Genomic DNA, 26,008 nt, shown 5'->3' on the forward strand with positions numbered 1-26,008 from the left:
GGCGCATGGCCTGGCGGGAGTCGTAGTTTGGAGTCAGAACCCACACCCGGGCAGCCAAAGGGAGGCCGAGACCCGTCAGACTACATGTCCCAGCCGAGCCGGCGCCGCCTTTTTCTCTCCCCCGCCCTCCCCTCCTTTCCCCCACCCCGCCCCCCCTCCAGTCTAGGGGGGGAAATAGGGGAACGGTAGGGGGGTTACCCCCAGGTCAGCGCGCGAATCGGGCATTTAAGCTGGCATCTGCTCCCCGGTCTTTGGTTAGTGTGATACGGATGGGGGGGGGGGGGGATGCTGGACGCAGCGGCGTAGGTGGGCCCCAGGGAAACCCACTAAAGGATAGGATCGCGCTTAGAGAAAATCCCGGCTTCCCCTTGGTGTTCTCCCTTCCCTCATTCTCCCAAGGTAAAACGAGTCTGGGACCCTTTCAAAGTGTTAGATGAAATCTCGAGCTGAAGAATTACCCCCATCCAGCCCCTACCCCCAGTCCCCAACGCTGAGCTCCATTCTGGTTCCCAGACTTTGCTGGAAAGGGCAAGGGTGAAAGAGAGGCGCCCAGCGGCCCTTTTTTGTTGAGAGTGAGAGAGAAAGGGAGAAAGACACACACAGAGGCAAAACGGGGGGAAGGGGGGGAGGGAGATAAAGGGAGAGAAGGAAGAGAGAGAGAGAGAGAGAGAGAGAGAGAGAGAAAGAGAGAGAGAGAGAGAGAGAGAGAGAGAGTGAGTGAGAGTGTGTGTGTGTGTGTGTGTGTGTGTGTGTGTGTGTGTTGGACAAGGCGCTTCCATTCTTACACCCCACCCCCACCCCCCAGACCCTCTCTTTTGGATTCGGAGTCGAATCTACAAACTGAAAACCACATAACCAGAGACTCACATTTTTTTTCCCTAAGTCGCCGAGACAACACGCCCCCTGAGCTGTGGGCAGCTGCGGTGAGCTGGCTGGGAAAGTTGGCGTTGTTTATGAATTTCCTGCCACCACTGTGAAGACTGAGAGGAAGCGCGGGAGGAGAAAAGAGAGAACAGGTCGACTGGGGAAGCTAGAGTAAACTCCAGAAAACATGCGGATCCCCCAGGAAAGGAGCCAGCAACAATTGCCCTGCAGGTGAAGCCGAAATAACCCTTGAACTTCAGCATAAAACAGCTGGGTGAATCATTTGGGGATGCACATACCTGTAGAGGCCGCCAGTGTTTATAAACAAACATGTGTTAATTAACATATTAATTTAGTAGCCACGTAAGAGAGTAGAGGCTTTCCATACCAAAGAATCTACCACTCACTTTCGGATAAACTGAAATGTATCCGGTTCCATCTTCCATCCTTGGCAGTGGGGGATGGGGAGTTTACATTAGATAATGTTTAACTAAAGATGCACTTTATCTGTCTAATGAGGAGTTTGGACTGGATGGTCTCTTAACATCCCTTCCAGCTCTGACAGTGTATATTCTAACATTCCATATTCCAGATCTGATATTCTGTGTTCTAACTTTCCATATTCTAAAGTCCTTTTCAGTTCTACTAGTCTAGAATGCTACATTATCTCTAATTTTTAAGAGGTAGCTTTAACTAAAATGAATCTTTTCATATAAACTTCTATCAGTTAAAATTCAGTGTCCTAGATGTACACTGTTTTGACTAAGGAGGTTTGCCCACCTTTCTAGGAATAGGGAAATTACATTCTGGAAAGACAATTGGGAATCAAATATCTCTGCTCAGCCACAAAGTAGCAGTATCATCGGCAAACATCCTTGGACCTCAGTTTCTTCTTTTAGAGAATGAGCGGGTTGGATTAGAAAGTCTCTAAGGTACTTTCCAGTTATAATATTCTGTATTCTTTTTGACCATTTTTAACCATCTTATCAGTGACCCTGGTCTTCAAAAGTTCCTTCAAAATGAAAATTCTCTCATGTGATTAATCCATAAAGGTCTTTCTGCACATATGTATAAAGTTGTATTTTAGAACCATAGAATTTATATGGGATGTTAAGAATTCCTTCTCATCCCAACATCTTGATTTTATGGATAGGGAAACTTGAGTTTCAATGAAATGAAATAATGCATATTGTTAAGGGGGGAAGATGACCTTAGAGCTAGGATTTAAACCCAAGTGTCCACTAAATTACATATCCAACACTCTGTCCACCTCCTGATTTCTTTCCTAACTACTATTGTCTAGCTTGTCTGCAGCAAAATAATTTGGAGCCAATCAGTTACTAGAAGTATAGCTGGTTTACACTGCTGACAAGTCATTTGCCATTGTAAAACTCATTCTTTACTTGAAATCTGAGTGGTGCTACAAAGTCAGTAGATCCCAAACTCAAGCAGTATTTCCCACAGATGTTCCTGCCATTTAATATATACAAAACAAAGCACTTTAATAAATTATCTGAGGATGACTGTGGCTTCCAGAGCCAAAATCTGTAACAGGCAAAGTAGGCACCTAATAAGAATACAGTGTACAAAGAAGCAAAATGAATGATAGTCTTAAATTTGGTTTCTAATGCACATTAAAAAAAAAAATCTTGCTCTCCCTAATATATAGGCATTTGAGAAAAGTCATTTTGTGTGAAACAGTGAAAATGAAATCCTCCCACAGAGAGATGAAGCTCTCAAATCTAGCATATACAAGTACCTTGTCTCAGCTCTGGTGACCTCTCTCCTATACAGGAACTAAACCAACACACAGTAAGAGGGAGTTTTGAACTAAAGAATATGAATCTTCTCTTGCAATTATCCTGTCCTTTTCACAACAAAAGTTCCCAATGACCATCATTCTTAGATATAAACCTCAGGTCTAATCTTTTCACTTCATGCCCAGAGGAATCTCTGGGGAATCATACCTATATACTTAATTCAATGGACCTTTTTTTTTTTTTTTTTTTTTTTTTAAGGTAAATTTCTTGATTTTTTCATTGAAAAGTCCCAGAAGATAAAAAAGAAAGCGGTCCTAAAGTTGCCCAAATCATTATCCACAAAGGTCATTTAGGATGCACTGGGAAAGTGGAAAGAACCTAGAAGTTGGAGTTATATCTAGGTTCAGATGCCAGGTGTAGTCACTTATTCTCTCATTGAACTTGAGAAGGTGATGTGGTAACTGTAAATAGAAGTGATTTTGGAGTAAGAGTCCCTGAGTTCACCACAGATTATTAACCTTTACAGGCCTCAGTTTCTTCATTTGCAAAATATAGGTATCAGATTAGAAGGTCTTTAAGGTCCCTTTCATTTGTGACTTCACTTTTCTGAATTTTTTCTCAAATAAATGGAGGGAATTGGGTTGGATGATCTTTCAGATTTCTTCCAGTTCACATAGGCAACATTCTATCATTTATGTGATTTGCCATTGCTTCTCAGCAGCTTAAATCATAAGATACTTGAAGGGTCTATGTTCCTTTGTTTTCTTCATATCCTCAAATACAGTGCTCTACACATAGCAACCACTCTGTATGTGCTTATTAAGTCAACCTAATATATCTCCAACCAATATATCTCTGAATTCAAGCTGGTAATCATGGCCATCTCAACTTTCTGCCCTTAATTGATTGCCTTCTTTTGTCTTTTCCAATCTTACTATGCATATTCTGCTCCTATCAAGAAAATCTACTTACCATCACATTCATAACTACTGCTATAATCCATACTTCCATGCTTCATCTAGACTCTAGACAGTCCTCCCATTTCTCTATGATATTGTGTTCAATCTCTATCTTGAAAATTCAATTTAAGACTCACCTCCATGAAACTTTCCTTGATTAAGTGCACCTGGCTCTAATCATCCCTTAGTCATTACTGTGTATTTCCCTGTATATTGGCTAACCTGCAAAGGCTTGGGAGATAAAGATCTGGCCAAGTAAATTCAGAGAGGAGGGAAGAATGGAAGGAAAGAAGGTAAGCAACTGTGAGATAAAATACTTGTCTTATTTTAATAATTTTTCCACTGCCTAATACTCTTTACTCAAATTACAAGTGGCCTGTGGCACTTTTGGAGCTTAGATAGTTTTAAAAGATAAAGCTATCAGATCTTTCTTTCCCATGCCTTTTAATTTTTCTATTTTATCTTCTTAAACTATATAGCCTCTATCTTCCTTTTATCCCCTCTGTTTCCCAAAGAAACACCAAAAATTAGGTGCTGGAGAATCTTAACAAGTTCCTCCTTATTCTGAATCACAAAAAAAAAAGAGGGAAAAAACCTAAAACCCCAATTTTGGACGTACACAGCTGTCCAGCTCCCTCCTAAACAATTGGCTTCTTCCACTCTTTTACCCACAAGCCTGGACTTCCTGAAAGTGATCAACTCCATAAAGCAGAGGGCAGCTTTATTCCACTTTAGCAGGAAGTCACTTCTAAAAAGCGAAAGTATGAAGTAATCTGTGTGTGAAGGGGACTTGGATTTTTATAAAGGTATTTTCTGTTCAATAATTATTCAGTAGAAGCAGTATTTTTTAATTTGTTGTTCCAATTTGGGCTAGGGATGACATTTGCCTATCAAAAAAAAAAAAAAAAAAAGGCCCTCCTAGCTAATTAATAATAATAATAAAGTGCTAGGGAACATATCTGAACTATTTAAGTGATTATATTGTTGAAATCCTTTTAGGTGGAAGAATATACAATCTAACTCGTGTTAGATATTGTAACATATATTATATCTGCGTAATATACTTAATGGAAATAACTAAGGAAAATGACCTGGGGGGAGAGGGGTTAACAAACAGTCTTCTGGGGAAATGTATGCCACTCCCTTCCTAGCAGGAGTGTAAGGAGCACCAGGGGGAATGAATTACTGGAGCCCATATCCTTCAGTGTCATGGAAGAAAAGTCACACTGGAGAAGAGAGAAAAACTCCCAAAGAAAATGGATATGTCATTTTGTTAAGTAATAAAAAAGACCCAACATGTGATCATAGAGGCACTCAAGCTAAGACTGGATGGCCATTTGTGAGGAATATTATAGTGGTCTTTCTTTTTCAAATTGGATGGGAGTAGATGGCCCCTGAAGTCCTTTCTGACTCAGAAATTCTAGAATTTTGTGTCATTCCCCCAAGAGGAATGCAGAAAGAGTTCTTTAAGACAGGTATAGCACCTCATCAAATTGGTAAAGCTGACAAAAAAGAATAATGAAAAATGTTGGAAGCACTGCAGGAAAACAGGCACATTAATGCATTATTGGTAGAGGTATGAATTAGTTCAGCCATTGTGAAAACTTGGAACTATAGCCAAAAAATTAATAAACTGTGTATACCCTTTTATGTATCAATAGAACTATTAGACCTGTACCCCAAAGAGACCAAAGAAAGAGGAAAAAGATTTATTTGCACAGAAATATTTAGAACTCTTTGTATTTGGAGACAAAGAATTGGAAATTAGAAGAATGCCTATCAGTTGAGAAATGGCTTATCAAATTATGGCATATGAATCCTAGTGGAATAAAATACCATTATGCTATAATAAATGATGAAAAGTGCAGTTTCAGAGAAACCTGAGATGACATATAAAAGGAATGTAGAATTAGGAAAGAAATCTACTTAAGAACAACATTATTAAAACAAATAATTTTTAAAGACTTAAGAACTCTGATCAGTATAATTAAATAACCATCACTCCAAGATGAAGCATACTACTCAATTACTAACAGAAATGTCAGGTGATGGATTCAAGATGCTAAATGAAACATTCATTTTAGACATAGCTGATATGAGAATTTGTTTTGCTTAACTATGCATTTATGTTTCAATGATTTTTTTCTTTTTCTTTTTTCATTGTGGGGAGAAGGTAGGAGAGAGAGAAAAATGTTAATTTTAAATTTTTAAAATTTAAATTAAATTTTTAAAAATAAAATACCACTCATATTCTCTGTGATATTTTCTATGAGATCAGAGAATCTGTTGAGATAGATACCTAGAGGACACTGAGAAACCAGTGTCATTTGAGCTGCCACTGAGGACAATATAAGAGGTCGATAGGAAATGTCAGTAGAAACTGGCACAAAAAATTTACTATATGAGGTATTGTAATTGGCCCTGAAGAAAAATACTATCCTAAGCCCTTTTGAATGTTTGGAGGGGGGGGGAGGTGATAGAAATGAGTGTCTATAAATTATGTGTGCATTTTTTTCCCTTTCTTCTTTTGAGAAAGTGGAATCATCATGCTTCCAAATGGGAAACTAATGGTAGTCTCCTCAGTTGTCCAATGGAAAGATTTCTCTAGGTGGAAGCTGTAGTAAATGAAATAGGAAATTTCTCCTCCACTCCCCAACATAATTTAGATTGTTCTTGCTATAGATGGCCCTTATGCAAAGAAGCAATAACTGTTGTAATAATTACAAATCATCTTTGTGTACTAGAAGGTCCATTAAGATGCTTATTAAATGAAACTTTGACTTCAGACCTACTTAAAATCATAATTTGTTGTAATTAGAAAGAATCTTAGTGATCATTTAGAGATAATCAACTCTCATTTACACCTGAGGAAAATGAATCCCATACTGGTAGTTTGACTTGCCTAAGAACACACAATGAGTAGCAAATATGAAAAAATTCCTAATAATTCCAGTTGTCCCAAACTGGAATAGCCTGGATTAATTGGCAATGAATTCTCCATCCTTAACTGTCTGTGCAAAAGTTAGGTGATCATTTGTTATGGATGTCCTATCCAGTGATAGATAGGCTTAGATGAACCCTTAAATTCGCTCAGATGAACCCTGTGGGCCTTCATAATGCTGAGATTTTCTGATTCTGTGTCAATTGATATAGATAACTCGAGTAAGGTCAAAGAATGTATGCAGTTAGAACCAAATGGAATTAATCTTGAAAGTGATAAAATGATTTTTTAAATTCTTTAAGTCATTTGCTATACATTTAAACTCTACTTTGTTCACATATGTTAAGGTTTGATTATAGTACCAAAAGGAATATTTCTTAAATAGTAGTCAAGCAATATTTAGAATTTCATTTGAAGAAGCCATTTTTATAATGTAACCATACAAATAAGTATTTATCAAGTGACTGGCCAATTGACTGAATGAGATTCAGTCATTGGAGGTTCTTGCAGAACAATAATTTTTGTCATTTTACAGATGGAAAGTGTGATAAACTTATGGACCAAAGATAAATGAATTCACTGAGAATAAGCAAGGATTCAAGGGAAAATCAGAAACTTTATGAGCAAAACTACAAAACACTTTCCACACAAATTAAGTCTGATCTAACCAACTGGAAAAATATTAAATGCTCTTGGATTGGGCGAGCAAATATAATAAAAATGACAATACTACCTAAACTAATCTATTTATTTTGCGCTATACCAATCAGACTCTCAAAAAACTATTTTGATGACCTAGAAAAAATAACAAAGTTCATATGGAAAAACAAAAGGTTCAGAATTTCAAGGGAATTAATGAAAAAAAAAATCAAATGAAGGTGGCCTACTTGTACCAGATCTAAAATTATATTATAAAGCAGCGGTTACTAAAACCATCTGGTATTGGCTAAGAAATAGACTAGTTGATCAATGGAATAGGTTAGGTTCAAAGGACAAAACAGCCAATAATTTTAATAATCTAGTGTTTGACAAACCCAAAGACCCCAGTTTTGGGGATAAGAACGCATTATTGGACAGAAATTGCTGAGAAAATTGGAAATTAGTATGGCAGAAACTAGGTATTGACCCACACAAACACCGTACATCAAGATAAGGTCAAAATGGCTTCATGACTTAAAGAATGAGATTATAAATAAATTGGAAGAGCATAGGATAGTTTACCTTTCAGACCTGTGGAAGAGGAAGGAATTTATGACCAAAGAAGGACTAGAGATCACTATTGACCACAAAATAGAAAATTTTGATTATATCAAATTGAAAAGTTTTCGTACAAACAAAACTAATGCAGACAAGATTAGAAGGGAAACAATAAACTGGGAAAACATTTTTAAATTTCAAAGGTTCTGATAAAGGCCTCATTTCCAAAATATATAGAGAATTGACTCTAATTTATAAGAAATCAAGCCATTCTCCAATTGATAAATGGTCAAAGGATATGAACAGATAATTCTCAGACGAAGAAATTAAAACTATTTATAGCCATGTGAAAATATGCTCCAAATCATTATTAATCAGAGAAATGCAAATTAAGACAACTCTGAGATACCACTACACACCTGTCAGATTGGCTAGAATGACAGGGAAAGATAATGCGGAATGTTGGAGGGGATGTGGGAAAGCAGGGACACTGATACATTGTTGGTGGAATTGTGAACACATCCAGCCATTCTGGAGAGCAATTTGGAACTATGCTCAAAAAGTTATCAAACTGTGCATACCCTTTGATCCAGCAGTGTCTCTACTGGGCTTATACCCCAAAGAGATCATAAAGAAGGGAAAGGGACCTGTATGTGCCAAAATGTTTGTGGCAGCCCTGTTTGTAGTGGCTAGAAGCTAGAAAATGAAAGGATCCCCATCAATTGGAGAATGGCTGGGTAAATTGTGGTATATGAAGTTATGGAATATTAGTGTTCTGTAAGAAATGACCAGCAGGATGAATACAGAGAGGACTGGCGAGACTTACATGAACTGATGCTAAGTGAAATGAGCAGACCCAGGACATCATTATATGCCTCAACAACAATACTGTATGAGGATGTATTCTGATGGAAGTGGATCTCTTCGACAAAGAAATCTAACTCAGTTTCAATTGATCAAGGATGGACAGAAGCAGCTACACTTAAAGAAAGGACACTGGGAAATGAATATAAACTGCTTGCATTTTTGTTTTTCTTCCCGGGTTATTTATACTTTCTGAATCCAATTCTCCCTGTGCAATAAGAGAACTGTTGGGTTCTGCACACATATATTGTATCTAGGATATACTGTAACCTATTTAACATGTATAGGACTGCTTGCCATTTGGGGGAGGGGAAAAATCGGAACAGAAGAGAGTGTAAGGGATAATGTTATAAAAAATTACCCTGGCATGGGTTCTGTCAATAAAAAGTTATTTTTTAAAAATAAAATAAAAATAAAAAAAAGAAAATAGGCAAGGATTTTGGTAGTTCCAATACTAACCCTTAGCTTCAACTATTATACTTAATTTCATGGAATAATAAGAATTCTTTTATCTGCTACAAAAAGAGTTTATGATAGGGAGATATAGATGGTAGAAATACAAAGGACAAAACTGACAAGAATGAAGGGGGTTTGAGGAGCGTTCCGTAGTAGGAAGATGGGACTATTTCCCCCAAAGTCTTCTCTATGCCCCCACAGGAATTGGAGAAAAAGGAGATTCCTGGAAGATGGGCAACATGGCAATGAGTCTTCAGTAGGAGTGATTCCAGGGTCATGCCATTTGGCACAATTGAGAAGACAACCATGAGGCTCTTCAGATCACTATAAGGAGAAACTATTCCAATCTCTAAGCAGGAAACACCTTCCACAGATGTCTGAACTCTGAGGAAAAGCCTATTTTACTTACTGCTATATGGGGAGTCACGGCTCAATGAACCAAAACTTAAACGAGGAATGTGTATATGTATATAAAATTTGTTTAAGTATAAAAAGGCTAAATCCATTGCAATGAATTTTTCATGACTCCCCTGAATCTCTACCTTTAAATGAACTCATATGGGGATACATTGAGCATCCTTACACATCCATGCTGTTTTCTATAATGTGGCAAACACGGTCTAACTGAAGAGCAATGAATCCAATGTCAGAAAATTTGGCTCTGAATTCTGGCCTTCTCAAATCCTAGCTATTTGAGTTTGGTAAGTCACCTTCTCAGGCTTTTAATGGGTAAAAATAAGGGAGTAGGAGTGTGCAATTTAGATTCCCTGAGGTCCATTCCATCTCTGAGATTCTATAATTCCAAGATATTTTTTCAAGTTCTTTGGTTAAATTAGAATTTTGCTACATTGATTATCATTTGAAATAAGGGAATCATTGGGTTGAACGCGAAAATTCTCTATTCTACAATGATTTTCTTTTTAATGGAATTTGACTTGGAATTAAAAGTGTGTGGGCATATTGGGTATAGTAGCAAGCAGAATGCTCCTTTTCCTAATTGGCATAATGAGAAGGAATCAATGCAAATGAGTTTTTGCAAATCAAATCACATTTTAAATGCCCTAAGGGAGCTCAAAGAGGAAAGGAAATCTGTGATGAATCTTTTGTAATGAGAATAGCTGTGTGATCTTAGGGAAGTCACTCAACTTTTCTGTGCTTAAAATTCTTCATCTACAAAATGAGGGATGTGATAGATGATTTCTGAGGTTTGTTCTAGCTCTAACATTTATACATTCTATTACTAATCACCCTGTGAGATGTCTCTGTATTTCCCATTTTTCTGCATCCTATGATTATATGAGAGGCAGCGTGGTAGAGCAGAGCCCGCAAACTGGGCCCATTTCTGACATACTGACTATGTGACTCTGGGCAAGTCACCTCTCAGTGCTCTTAAAAACTCTCCAAAACTACTTAAATTGCACACAAGGTGCTGACCTATGTTGGTAGGGAAAATTTTCTCATCTGAAAGTTCTCTATATCAATGAAATTATAGATCTAGTATTTATCCTTATAAATTATACACAGATACACACATGTATACACACTTGTGGGTAGAGCTATATTTATCTTTCTTGTCTCTTTTAAATCTTTCCTTCTCAATGGCTCCAAGAGCATTGTGGTTTTCAGAATATATTATAATTAACCTATAGGATTCATTACCTTCTAATTCTGTAAAGTTTTTGGAAAGGAACTTCTTGATGAAAAGTTTATATATATTGCTGAAACTTTATTCCATATTAAGCTCTAGTCTGAATAACTAAAGGCACAAAGACAATGACATGTAAGTAAGTACTAGGGCCACAGTTATAATATTTGCCCACTGCCTCCATTTTCTGCCCTCAAGAATATTTCGTGTATTATAGGGGGCTTGCTAGCTGTTTATTTTCTAGTTAAGAAAGTAGGAGGGGCATTTTCCTGAAAATTATTACATAGGACTTCAGAATTTTTACTCTCACTGTACTACAGCTCTCTGTAATTTTGATTAGAAAAAAAGATAATTCTCCATGTTGCCTTAAATCATTATAAAGTGCTGGTATATCAGTTGACTAAAGGGGAAAAAAAGTGAGAATAGATCATCTTACAAATGCACAATGAACACTTGGCTGTAAGTTTGGTCTTTATATGTCTCTTATTTTCCTTCTATATTTTTATTCCTCAGGTTTGAGTGTATGTGTCTACCCATATATAAATTATATATGTGTGTATATATGTAGCACATTTGCTACATATATACATATATTGTTTACTTTTTACATGCATGTTCATTCCAGAGAGCCTAATTTATGACAATATGCCATTTCTAGAATGGAAAAAATCAGGGGAGTGATTAATTGTAGAATTGTTTATTTTAGATCTATTCAGTACCTTAGAAATCTTGTATTATCTCCCTTTTGATGCAGGAATACTTATCTCCCTGACAGGTAGCAATCCAACCATTGCTGGGATATTTCTGGTGAGTGATAGGAGAATAATCCTGAAGCAGCTTATTTCATTGTCCAACAGCTCTGTTAGGAATTTTCTCATGTTAAGCTCGAATGTGCTTCTCTGAAAATTCCACCCCACTAGTCCTTGTGATGCCCTCTTGCTCAACAAAAATCTATCCCTTCTTCCTAAGGAACTTTTGATGTTCCAACCAAATGAGATTCTTTGCTTTTACCTGAATATCTTACATCTTTTCCTTTTCCCTACCTTGTCTAGAGTAGGAATAGCCTTCCCTTACATTTCTGAATGATGCTATCCTTCCCATTCTTCAAAGCCCAGTTCCAATACCACTTTTTTTTAAATGAAATCTTTCCTGAAAATTTCTACTTCCCACTCATCATGTTTTCATTTCCCCCTTCTCTAAACTGTCATAGGATTTTGTGTGTCTCTAATGACCTCATTTTTTTTCTATCTTATTTATCTGTACCCGTCCCCTTTCTTCCCTATTAAACTGTAAGTTCTTTGAGGGCAGGGACCACTTTTTATTTATCTTTGAACCTACCACAGTACATTATATACATTTAATTGCAGACATTACAGATTTATCCAATTAACAAATTCTCTACATGACAATAGTCATTTTGTGTTCCCTTCTTTTCTTTCTCCCTCCCCCAAAGCTCCTTTTTTCCAGATGAAATATCCTCAGTTGTTGCTTTAGCCATTCCAAATAGAATACCTTTCTCTCTTCTTAGGTGTCTTAGTTTATCCCTTGCTGAGTTTACATTGCTGATTTTAAATTGGGAGTAATAATCTCCTAATATAATTTCCCTATTAAGCCTTTCTGGATCCTTTCTTCCTCCATGTCTCCAAAATTTGAAGGAGTAATTTCAGCGGCAGCTCCCTCAGTGGCATCCACCTCAGCAGCATCCACTAGAGACATAAAATTATTTCCTCTTTTGGTATTTTTTCATGATGCCTGGGTAGATGTAAGATACTCAGAGATCTTTAAGTGACAGAAAGCATCTAGATTATAAGTCTTTATTTTTTCTACTCTTGTACTGTATAGAGTCAGAAAGAGGACCTGATGATCTTATAATCATAGGTGTAGGTCCAGGAAGGATCTGAGGCCATTAGTTTTACCCTCTTCATTTCAAGATGAAAACATTGAAGGTCCAGGAGCTTTGATAACCTGCCCAAGACCTCACAGGTAATAGGTGTCAGACTCGGGATTTGAACCCAGATTCTCTAAGCTCAGAGCCATTATACTCAGAACCACACTGCCTCCTCTTAACTAAAAACAGGACGTTTATTATGCTTATGTTTATTATTACCCTAGTAAGCAGATCTCAATTGTTGTCATGAGTGAACCCATCCCTATAAGAATCTTTAAGAACACTTGGGATAAATGGAGTTTCAGAAACCATGGAAAGCTAGAAGTATGAGGGGATGTGTAGTTGAAGATTGAGGGAAGTAGGCCAGAAAGTAGATTCGAGTGAAATTGATTAGGAATTTGAAATATTCTCAAGAGAGTCTCAGCATCCTTTCCTGCTATGGTTAAGAAGACTAAGGAGTATTTATGACAAAAGAAGAGGGAGTGTTTTTTGCCAAGTATAGAAACTATGCCAAAAGTATAAGTTCAGAGTTTCAAATCAAATGTGAGCCTTTTGGCATTTTTGACATTCCTTATGCCAAAGAAATGAAATTTCTCATTTCCAATGGGGAAAAAAGTGATGGGATGCTAGATTCATCAAATACCAGGCATGGATTTGATCATTTTCACATTGTGTGAAACTTTGGTAGGGATAGGAACAGGGGGCAGAAAGAAAAATAGAAATGGTTAAATGTGTTGTTTTTTTTAAACCTAATGAGCCTTACACTTGATTTCAAAATGTGATTCACAAGTAAAAGATAGGGTAGGCATGGTTATATAATAGTTTGAGGATTTCTGTGGGTTTCAGGTTTAATAATGAATTAATAATGTGATATGGAAAGTATAAAAAGACCCACTCTACTGGGGTCTTGGCTACATTAATAGAGGCCCGGCTTCCAGAAATAAAAGGGAACAAGGTCTACCCTGCTCAGACCACATCCAGAATAGCAGGTTCACTTTTGAGTGCCACATTTTAATAAGGATGTTGAAAAGTAAGAGATTTCTGGAAAAACCCAATCAAGATGGTGAAAAGCCTCAAGTTTTTGCATATGAAGATCAGGTGGAAGAATTACAAATGTTTAGCCTGGAGAAGAGAAAACTAAGAGGAACATGATGATTACCTTCCAAAATATGCGAAGGGCTGTTTTGTAGAAGAAAAAATAATTTGTTTTGCTTGGTTCCAAAGGACAAACCTTGCAACACTGCATGGACATTGCAAAGAGGCAAGCTGAGGTGAAATCAAGAGCTCTAAAAGTGAAAAGGACTACTCTTGAAATGAGGTGTATTCCCCCACATGGGAAGACTAGGATTTTTTTTAAAGTGTCAGTTGGATTGAAATTCTGAGAAAGATATTTAAAAGTGCCACATTAGGTAAGAACAACTTGGTTCACTTGATTTCTTTTAAAAAGATGCATTTGTTACATCCTAGTCACTTCAACATATACATACCCTGCTTCCCCATATAGCTAAAAAGATAGTGAAACAAAACCAGCTGCTAAAATGAACACATCTGACAATATATGTGATGCTCTGTTTTGATAATGTATTCTCCTAACTTCTCCAAAGAAAAAGTAAAGGTGCCTTTTTTCATCTCTAGAGGATTTTTTTGATTCTGCTTACTTTAATGCACCAATTTATACATATTTTCCCTTATTTTTCTGAATTCCCCAAATTGATCATTTTCTACAGGACAATTTATTATTCAGTCATTTCAGTCATGTCTGACTCTTTGTACTTGATTCTTTCCTTCACCAGCTCATTTTATAGATGAGGAAACCGAGGCAAACAAGGTTGAATGAGTGACTTGCTAGGTCACACAGCTAATAAGTGCCTGAGGCTGGATTTAAACCCAGGTTTTCCTGACTTTAAGCCTAGCATTCTGCCTACTACTCACCTTGTTGTCCCTTTCATGTATAGTCATTTACCACAATATGTTCAACAGTTCCCCAATTGATGGGCCTTCCCTTGTTTGTAGCCTATCAGGTCCCTCTCTCACTTTGGGTCATGGAATAAACCAAAACTACCATCTATATCCTGAGAAAGTATCTTGGCAGCAAGATCACAGCTAATGAATGAATAATTCCATTCATTATATACAGCAATAGGTCTGCTTTCCTAAACATTAAACAAAACTGTTAGTCTTAAAATGTGCAGAAATCCCAATCAAGCAGATTCTGTGAATTCTAAAATAAAGGAGACTCAGGTCTTAGCATATGCTAGGGAAAAAGGACATATGCCAAGGACCTTTGGCCAAGGATTCTGAACCATATGTGGAAGAAATAGGCTCAACAACTGGCTAGAAGCCACTCAGTATAACTAGACTTCCAAGTGGAACACGTCAAAAACCTACAGCAGGAACTTAGATCATACAACCACATGGAAATGAGAGGGAGCCTTAAAGTAAAAGCATTATTGAATTTTATAGTTTTAAAGAGCCTCAAATATAAATAACAAGTCACATGACTAGGTGGTGCAATGGACAGAGTGCTGGATTTAGAATCTGGAAGACCTAATGTTCTAATCCTGCATTGGGACACTTATTAGCTGTGTGACCCTAAGCAAATCATTTCATGTTCTCAGCTTTAATTTTCTCATCTGTCAAAGAAGGATGATAAGAGCATCAACTTCCTGAAGATCATATGAGATAGCATATGCAAACTACTTTTTGAACCTCAAAGCACTGATTAAATGCTAGCTCACATTCCAGAGCATTTTAGTATCTCCCAAGTACCTTCCTCACAACAAACCTATGAGGTTGTGGTCCAGGCAGCTAAGTAACACAGTGGTTAGAGAACTAGGTTTGGAGTGAGGAAGACCTGAATTCAAGTCGAGCCTGCGACACTTACTAGTGTGCCTACTGGGCTGTTTGCCTCAATTTCTTCAACTGAAAAGGGAGGATAATAGTAATACCTATTTCCCAAGATTGTGGTGAAAATCAAATGAGATAAGATTTCTAAGATGATTAGTATAATACCTAGCATCTAGTAGGCATTTATAAATATTTCTTTCCCTTTCTACTTGTAGTAAGTCTTTCAGGATTATTTGTCAAGTTCATTGGGAGCCACTGAATTTCAAAAAAAATGTTTTTATGAAAATCAGATGAAATACTATTTGTAAAGTGCTTAGCACAGTGCTTGGCACATAATAGGTGCTATATAAATGGCAGTGATGATGATGATGGCGGTGGCAATGGGCAGGAGTTATTATCCCCAATTTACTGTGGAAACTGAGTCTCAGAGAGGTTAAAGGGATTTCCTATGATCCCATGGTTAATGAGTGCAGCTATGAACTCAGGTCTCCCTTAACCCCATGTTCTAATTTCTTTCCATAATACCATCATTGTTCTCCAAACAGAATGGGACTACAGATCATCATCCAGTTTAATAGACATGAAGAAAGTGGAAGGATAAGGACTTTTTCATGTTATCCAACCAGTTAGTACAGGGCCCATCCTAGGGATCCCCTTTCCCCCATCCAGTAACCTTGAAAATTCACTTGCAAAGGTGAATTCTCCTCATTTAACACTATTCCAAACAAAGGAAAAGACAGGCTTTGAGGCAATTGGTATCAAATTGCATCTTCTGAAGCAAAATAAAGAATACTTGGTTGCTCAGAAGTGGAGGGTCAAAGCATAAGTATGTTTTGGTTTGTTTTTAGCAATCTCTGGTTTTGAGGCCAAAAATAAGGATATGCCATTTTTCATAAATCATTTGATCAATCAGCCACCCTCCGAGACCTTTAGTGATGGTGCCAGGTCTAAAAGCCATTTGACAAGGTCCCAAATGCTCTGACTATGTCCTTCATTATTCAGCAGGCTGTGCTTTAAAGGCCTAATTTTTTCCAGGAGACTTAAAGCCTAAGTTTATCTAAGAAGAAATTCCAGTATCAATTCCCTTCATGACTGATGAATCTGCCTTATTCTCCAGAGAAGGAATAACATAAATAGGTATTCCCAGAATAAGAGGTAAGAGATAATAAGTAAAAAGAGGTAAGAACATGACCTTTCAGTGTAATTGAAAATCTCATGTGCTCTTTACTCAAATGTTCTAGTATCCCTTTATTCTCCCTGTTAAATTTCACATTATGCCCATTTTTCTTGTATCCAAAAAATTCCTTTTAACCAGGTACCCAGTTATCCAAATGATATTTTATTAATTTGACATAAGCAATTATCATAACAGCCTCATATAGGAGACAGAGGTTTCCTCCAGGTCAGTATTACTTGGCTCCTCATCCCACTTCTAACCCATACTGGCTCTTTGACCTTAGATAATAAGTCATGTAGCCTTGCAATGTTCTTCCTTATGTCAGTGAAAATGAAAGTCTAATCAAAAACATTTTTTTAAAAAATAAACAAACCATTAATAGTACATTCATCACATATTTGCTGTCTGACTCTCTATTCAGTTTAGGAAGCTAAGTAGCGCAGTGAATAGATCCCTCTGCCTGGAATCAGGAAGACCTGAATTCAAATCCTGTCTCAGACATTTACTAGTTGTATGACCCTAGAGAGTAATTCATTTCACCGCTATTGGCCTCAGTTTCTTCTATTGTAAAGTTGGGATAATAAGAGCACCTACCTTCTGAGTTTGCTGTGAAATATTTGTAAAATGATTAGTAGTACAAATTCTGGCCTATAGCAAGCACTTAATAAATCAATGCTTCTTCCCTTTCTTACCATTCTTTTCCTTTCTTTTCCTTTTTCTTCTTGCCTGCAGTTGACCCTCCTGGATTATTTGTGGAAGTGAATTGGAAGCCATTGAATTCAGAAGACTGTTACTCAATTCTATACCTCTGTGGGATTGCCATCCTAGAAAATATTTAGGAGTAGCTAAAGGAAAGTGGGAGGAAGACAGGTCATTATGGATTCTCCTACTGCAGACAAATTTGTATATCTCAGATTTATTTCATGACCTGAGAAGATCTGATTAACCATGGATGGGGGATGGGGTGGACCAGACTCTTAATACTGAGATGCAATTATGTTGTTTTTTGCCTATATTTTTGAACTGCATTCTTGTTTCTAAATGCCAAGGGTAATGAATAAGTACTCACCTTTATAGAGTGCCTTTGGTGGTCCTTTAACTCCTTTCTTCACAACTCTTGTGAGGTCAGTAATCCAAGTATTGTTATTGTTTTTGTTATTTCCATTTTACGGAGAATAAGTGACTTCTCCATAGTTACATAGTTAGAGGATCTCCTGGCTCCATCTCCAGCTCTCTGTGCACCATAACATGCTGCCTTTTTATTTAAATGTATGCATCTATAATTATGAATTCTTCTCCCTCTTTTTCACTTCTATATTCAATCTACTGCCAAGTCCTGTCAATTTTACCTTCAAAACATTTTGTGTTTATGTTATCTTCTCTTCTTTTGACACTCCCTCTACTGGTATAAGCCCTTTCCACCACATGTCTTTACTATTGCCATAGAATGTTTTTTGATTTCCCTTTTTACATCTCTTCTTCTCCTATTTTCCACTAAGTTATCAAAAAAAATCTTCCTAAAACATGTATCTGATCATGTCACTCCACCTTATTCAATAAGCTTTAGTGGCTCCCTATTTGATCCCAGTAGCTCAAATACAAAATTCTCTGGCATTCAAAGCTCTTTGCAAGCTGGCCCCCTCCTATTTCCAGTGACTCTAGCCTCCAGGCTTTTCCTGGAAGAAGCCGCTCTATCTCAAAACTATAAATATTTTTACTACACTGACCCTCATACCTAAAACATTTTCCCTCACCATGCTGGATCCTCTGGCTTCTTTCTATAAGAAATCCTTCCTGATTCCCCCTTAAACTAGTGTCTTCCTACTGTTGATTTCAAATTTATCCTATGTGTCTATTTTGTAAATAATAGTGACAGACCTGTTATGCTAAGGATCTTGAGAGCAAAAACTACTTTTAAAAAAATAGTATTTTATTTTTTCTAATTATGTACAGAGATAAATTTTTAACATTCTTTTGAAAATTTTGAGTTCCAATTTTTTCCCTCCTTCTGTCACTTCCCCACTGTCTAAGAGAGTGAGCAATTTGATATAAGTTATATATATATATATATACTACAATATAAAACACATTTCCATTTTAGTCATGTGAAAGAAGAAACAGACAAAAAGAAAAAAAACACGAAAAAAATAAAGTGAAAATAGTTTGCTTCAATCAGCATTCAAACTCCATCAGTTCTTTCTCTGGATGTGAATAGCATCATGATCTTTAGAATTGTCTGGTATTGCTAAGAATAAGTTATTCTTAGTTGATTGTGGTACAATGTTTTCCTGATTCTTATTTTATTTTTCATCAGTTCATGTAAGTCTTTTCAAGTTTTTCTGAAATCTGCCTACTCAATCATTCCATTACATTCATATACCACAACTTGTTCAACTATTTCTCAATTGATGAACATCCCTTCAATTTCCAGTTTTTGCCTCTACAAATATTTTTAGTACAAGTAGACATTTTTTATTTTCCTTTTTATCTCTTTGGGATACAGACCTAATAATGTTATTCTAACAAAGAGTATGTACAGTTTTAGCATAGTTCCAAATTGTTCTCCAAAATAATTGAATCAATTTACAATTCCAGCAATGCATGAGTATCCCAATTTTCCATATCCCCTAACAATTTTGTCATTTTCCTTTTCTGTCATATCAGACAGCTTGATAGGTATCAGGTAGTACCTCAAAATTGTTTTCATTAGTATTTTTTCAGTCAATAGGTTGATTGAGCCTTTTTTCATATAATTATAGATAGCTTAGATTTTTTTTCATCTGAAAACTACCAGCTCATATCCTTTGACCTTTTATCAATTGAGGACTTATATTCTCATAAATGTGACTCAGTTATCTATATGTTTTAGAAATGATGCTTTCATCAGAAACATTTACTGTAAAAATTGTTTCCTAGCTTCCTTCCTTCTAATCTTGTTTGCATTGGTTTTGTGTAAAAACTTTTAATTTTATGTAATCAAAATTATCCACTTTACATTTTGTAATGCTTTCTGTCTCTTGTTTGGTCATAAATGAATATGTGAAAAATATTTTATATTTGTGTTCATATAATTCCTGGGTTTGTCTTGGCAGGTAGATGTCCAAGTATTTTATATTGTCTATAGCTAATTTAAGTGGGATTTTTCTTTCTCTTGCTGCTGGGATTGTTGGTTATATATAGAAATGCTGATAATTTATGTGCATTTATTTAATATCTTACAATTTTACTAAAGTTGTTAATTATTTCCACTAACTTTCTTAGTTGGCTGTCGAGGATTCTCTAAGCATACCATTATTATCATCTGCTAAGAGTGATAGTTTTATTTCTTTATTGCTTATTCTAACTCCTTCAATTTCCTTTACTTCTTTTATCCCTATAGCCAACATTTCTAGTACAATATTGAATAATTTTGTAATGGGCATCCTTGCTTCATCCTTGATCTTATTGGGAAGACTTCTAGCTTATACCCATAACAGAAAATGCTTACTGATAGATGCTATTTATCATTATAAGGAAAACTCCATGTATTTCTTTGCTCTCTAGTGTTGAATTTTTTTTTGTCCTTTTTTTTTGGGGGGGGGAGAGAGGCAGAGTTGAGGTTAGATTATCTGCCCAGGGTCACACAGCTAGCATTAAGTGTCTCAAACCAGATTCTATCCATTGTGCCATCTAACTGCCCCAAAATATCATCCAGACTATGAATTGTGATTGGCCAGTTTTTTTTTTTTTCTCTTCTTTTTTTGGTGAAGCAGTTGGGACTTGATCACACAGCTAGTTAAGTGTCTGAGACCAAATTTGAACTCAGGTTCTCCTGCCTTCAGGGCCAATACTCTATCCACTGCACCATTTCTAGTGTTTTTTAGTAGGAATAGGTGCTGTTATTTTGTCAAGGGTCTTTTCTGCATCTATTGATTTATCATTGATATGGTCAGTCATGCTGATAGTTTTCCTAATACTGAACAAACCTGAACAGGGATTGTCTTTTGCCTTTTTTTGTATTCTCAGAGCTGAGCACAGTGCCTAAAACAAAGAAGGCACTTAATAAATGCTTACAGACTGACTGACTCTGGTCCTAGTTCCATCGAACCCAATTCAACTCAATAAACGTTTATTAATAGCTTACTGTGTACAAGTAGAGTGTTAACTTTGTAATCACAAAATCAAGGTTCAGATCATACCTCTGCCAATATTAATTTGTGACCTTGGGCAATCATTTCACTTGTCTTCCCTTCAGTTTATATGTAAGATGAGGAAATTGAATTAGATAACCGTTAAAGTATATTTTTAGCTCTAAATCTCTACTATGCCAGACAGAATAACTCCAAAGCCACTGATCCTCACAAATTTCAAAATCTAGTAGAAGTTAGAAATTGTAATACAAGTTAGAAAAAAGAGCCAAGATCAGAGAATCATGAGAGGATTAAGGCAGTGCGATTCCCTCTAGCTGGGAGAGACAGTAAGTCCTTATTGAGAAGGTGGGCCCTGAATGAAGAGAAAGATATCAAGAGGCAGTGATTATGGAGGCAGTCTTTTCTGGGCAGACTGGAAAAATGAATTTTAATTATGACAATCCATCATAGCTTTAACCTCTTTTCAGTAGCCATACTATGTTTGCATAAGCCTAAATCCATGAGGCTGCTCTGAAGGTTCTATTGTTGTACAGTTACTGCAGGTATAACTGCAGTTATACACAGACTTGTAGCTGTTCTCCAGCTACTTAAACAAGCATTTCATAATTGGCATGTAGTTTGCCTAGGGAAATCCTGTCCTTTACAAGGCATGAAATATTAAATCCTTTGTAATCACAAAGAAAAGATACCTTCATCCCCAGACCTAGGTGTGTACTTCCCAACCATGTTCTTCTTTATCGTTATTTAACATCTCCAGGAGAGTGAGAGGAAAAGAAAATCCACTGGTATTTTATTTATTGATGTTGGGAAAACTCAGACTGGAAAAGTTACATCTAATAGTTAAGGATTCTGAGTGAATCTGAATTTTGACATGCAGTCTAATGCTTTTTCATCTGATTGTGCTATTGCAGTGTGCGTAGGATTGTACAGCAGGCTTGAAGTCACAGGATCCTAGAGCTGGAAGAATCTAGTGAAATGACTTGTTGGAAGTCATATGATAATAAGTGGCTGAGCTGAATTTTGAACTCAGATCCCTATGATTCCAAATCTGTAATCCTTTCCACTATACCATGCTTTTGCTGCTTCCCATTTCCTAATAACTAAACCCTGTCCAGAATCTATTCCAAAGGACCCTGGCTCTCTCTGCCACTTTGGATTTGAAAAAAATCAAATGCAAGGTTCATCAGTATAGGGAACTCTGTAACTCACTGTCAGTATAGATCACTACCATCTCTGTAGGTCTTAGGAGGTTACTGGGGATACTAAGAGGTTAGATAACTTGCCTAAGATCACATAGGCAGGATGTGTGAAAGGTGAGATTTAACCCAGGTCTTCCTCAGAGACCAGCTTTCTACTGATGCTCTTGTTACTCACACATAGTGGATAATCAGGTCAGATCCATGCCCAGAGATGAACTTATTTCCTACTTCAAGTCTTTCCCTACTCCATTCCTCATATCTGGGGACATGTGCTTAATACAAAAAAGATTCTGGGATGATGCAGCAAGAGCAATCTTTTGGTCCCCAAGATAACAGCAGGGGGAAGTTAATGGGTACCAAAGAAAATTGGCACAATCACCTGAAAAAGCAGTCTACTTGATAGAGCTTAAAAGGATGGATTTCACCTTCTGGTATTCTTTTTCTATTGTTTTTCTGTGTGTGACAACTTTGCAAAGGTTCTCTTTTGAACTTCTCATAGGAAGGAAAAAGATCTCTTCCTCTAGCAGCTATGGCAACTTCTTAAACATGGCAGCAGGCACATATACTACTACTTGAGCATTGTCCTTGGCCTTGGACCTCTGACTACCTCTCCTCCTTTAAGTTTCTTTCTCTAAACATAGGTGATCCTGAGATAGTTGTTTTCAGTCTTGACAGCAACCTAGTTTTTTTTTTTTTTTTTTTTTTTTTTTTTCAGGAACTTGTGAGCTCCCGAGTTCTTCAGGCAGAGTTGATTGACAGTAGCAAGATTTTCTCCATCTCAGAGAAGGTGACCAATGACAGGAAATGAAGCTAAGCTTAGCAGAAGACATAGACCCTGAAGGTATTATTCAAATAGTGAAGAGTTGAGGTTAAGGAAAAATGGGTGTTCATGAGTCTCATAAAATGTTTCATTCCAGAAAAAGATAATGACAAATGTTGGAAGGGATGTGGGAAAACTGGGACACTAATACAATGTTGGTAGAACTGTAAATAGATACAACCATTCTGGAGAGCAATTTGGAACTATGCTCAAAAAGTTGTTATACTGTCTATACCCTTTGACCCAGTAGTGTTTCTACTGGGCTTATATCCCAAAGAGATCTTAAAGGAGAGAAAGGAACCCACATGTACAAAAATGTTTGTGGCAGCCCTGTTTGTAGTGGCTAGAAACTGGAAAATGAATGGATGTCCATCAATTGGAGAATGGTTGAGTAAATTGTGGTATATGAATGTTATGGAATATTATTGTTCTGTAAGAAATAATCAACAGGATGATTTCAGAAAGGCCTGGAGAGGCTTACATGAACTGATGCTGAGTGAAATGAGCAGAACCAGGAGATCATTATACACTTCAACAATACTATATGAGGATCAATTCTAATGGATGTGACTCTCTTCAACAATGAGATGATTCAAATCAATTCCAATTGTTCAGTGATGAAGAGAGCCATCTACACCCCGAGAGGACTGTGGGAACTAAGTGTGAGCCAAAACATAGCATCTTTACTTTTTCTGTTGATGTTTCCTTGCATTTTGTTTTCTTTCTCAGGTGGTTTTTTTTCCTTTCTTTAACCAATTTTTCTTGGGCAGCAAGATAACTGTATGTATATATAGATATTGGCTTAAACACTTATTTGAACATATTTAACATATATTAGCCTACCTGCCATCTAGGGGAGAGGGTGGAGGGAAGGAAGGAAAAATTTGGAACAGAAAGTTTTGCAAGGGTCATGCTGAAAAATTACCCATGCATATTTTTATAAATAAAAAGCTTTAATAAAATAAAATTTTTCATGCTTTAATATTTTAAGTATTGACCTTCTAAGAGAATATAATAAGAATTATGGGTTAGTATTTCCTGTTTTGAGTAGTTTTCAATAGATACTTATCAGCTATTCTATACTTGATTAGCATTGTATTTCGCCACATTTTCCTTCTTTGAAAGATTCCAGAATTGAGCCAAACCTACTAATTAAGTGGTTCCCCCCCAAAAAATAAAATCACATAATGCTCCCTCCCCCTCAAAAAAAAAGTTTATATCATGATCCCATTCAATGAAAATTTTGTTTCTAGAAAATGGAATAGCCTAATATTCTAAAACACAATTGACCATGCTTTCCAATTCCCAACTGGGGAACCATATCCTTTTATTTTTTGGCTGGTCCCTTTTTCCTTCCTGTTAGCAAGAGCTTAAGCTGGCAACTAAGGACTCCCTTAATATCTGGGATCATATTTTTTCCTGTTTATACAAAGCTCATGTGTAAGTTCACAGTGTTATTATATATTATTACAAAGTATAAAAACCTTTAGTACTATTGCACCATGACTTAGGACAAAAAATATATATTCATTTGCCCTGAAATATGTCATATGGGCAATTCTATACAACTGTAAATCTGAGTTCACACAATTCTGTAAGCTTGGGACCTAGATGGGCCTGAAGGCAGGTGATAAGACCCTCTGCCATTCTGCTACCCATCAGCAGGCTAAACCTGCCAAGACCGATGCTTCCCCTGTGGCATGGCAGATCCTATTACCTGCAGCTGTGAGGGCAAGTCTGTGCTTCATTATATCAGTAAGAGGAAAGACAACTCATGTAGAAAAGAAAATTAGAATGACTAATGTGTAAAATAGTTAGCAGGAAGTAAGGAGTGATTGGGAATAGACAAGGTCCAGGAGGGCTCTGGGATGATGTTTTCCAGGATAAGAATGTTTGTAAAGGCTCCAAGCCAGTCTCCAGATGCAGTCTTTTGTGTGTGCTAATATTTGTCAATACTTGCATAGCCTTTGTTCTGACACCAGGTTCTTGCCAGTTGCTGGTTCTGCAGATGGAAAAGGGAAATCAAAAGTCCACCAAGGGACCAGCGATGCTAAGCTATCCACAGACTTCAGTCAAAGAAAATAAATCTACACTCAGGCTCACATAATTGTTACATTCTGCAGGTAATTTCTGTGATGTGTTCTATTTATTACCCATGAGTTTCTGTTTTCAATGTTTTATTTTATTTCCAAAAAGGAAATAAAGAGAAAAAAGAGTAAAGCAAAGCAAAGGGGAGCAGACAAATATTCACAACCAACAGAGATTTTTCAATTCATCGTGGTAATTTGAAATAATAAACTTATTAAATATATCAGGAAAAAACAGCAACAAATAAAGGTAGAAAAGATACCCTGTACTTCTTGCACAATTCCCACACAGTATCCAGAGGCCTTCTAAGGCAACAAGCATATTCTTTTGACATTCTTGTCTATTGTGATTGTATTTATTGCTTATTGTCTTCCTTATACAATTAAAATTTTATTCCAATATCCAATAATTTCCATGGTAGGAAACTATGAATGTAAGTGACAAGCACATTGAAAGAAAATTTAAACATATTGCATGTCATTTACTTTTTTAAAAGAGGTGTGTGTGAGAGAAAGACAGAGACAGAGACATAGAGACAGAGAGAGAACTGGTCTAGAGAAAGGAATTAAATCTTTTTCAAATCATTCCAGTAACTGACAAATACTGGCATCAGGCCCATTTTTGAAAGCCTGATTTTAGTTGCTGCTGTTACCTGTTAATTAAAGGCTTTCCCCTTCCCTGAAATCTCATATTCCCACTGGTGCTATGGTAACACTGACACCAGAACCCTAAGATCAATAGAAAAATCAGTGTCTGAGATCATAAATATATTATGGTCAGAATCAACTGACATTCTTTGCATCATGCACTAAGTGTATTACAGGGGAATAACCCTACCCAGTCCTTCACAATCCCCTCCATGATATGTTTGAGGAAGGGACATTTTCATTTTCCATCACTGGTTTCTCTACAATGTATGCCTTGCTATATATGGATCCCTTTTCTTATGTCTGCATGAACCTTTCAATGTTTGAGTGGTAGAAAATGGTCAGCATATTTGCTTTGCATTTCTGAATAGAGTATTTTGAAGATTAGCTTTTGTTAACATTTGTTACTCCCTTTCATAAGCAATAAGCTACTACCGCATAACCAGAAGTCTTACAATGGTGTTTTTTTCTCATTTCAATTTTGTCCTTTCAGAGTTTGACATGTCACAAAGCAGACAGCTGTGGA

The 26,008-nt window shown here is 36.7% G+C and overlaps 1 long non-coding RNA gene across 1 annotated transcript; it reads left to right on the top strand.

Annotated features, from left to right (window-relative positions):
* Window positions 1-57: 57 nt before the first annotated feature.
* LOC127550963 (uncharacterized) lies at window positions 58-25,318 on the top strand. Its single transcript, XR_007950980.1, has 3 exons — window positions 58-254; window positions 884-1,095; window positions 22,643-25,318. It is a non-coding gene; the product is annotated as an uncharacterized LOC127550963 (long non-coding RNA).
* Window positions 25,319-26,008: the final 690 nt, after the last annotated feature.

This window comes from Antechinus flavipes, chromosome 2 (genome assembly GCF_016432865.1).
Source record: "Antechinus flavipes isolate AdamAnt ecotype Samford, QLD, Australia chromosome 2, AdamAnt_v2, whole genome shotgun sequence".
Classification (NCBI taxonomy): Eukaryota; Metazoa; Chordata; class Mammalia; order Dasyuromorphia; family Dasyuridae; genus Antechinus; species Antechinus flavipes.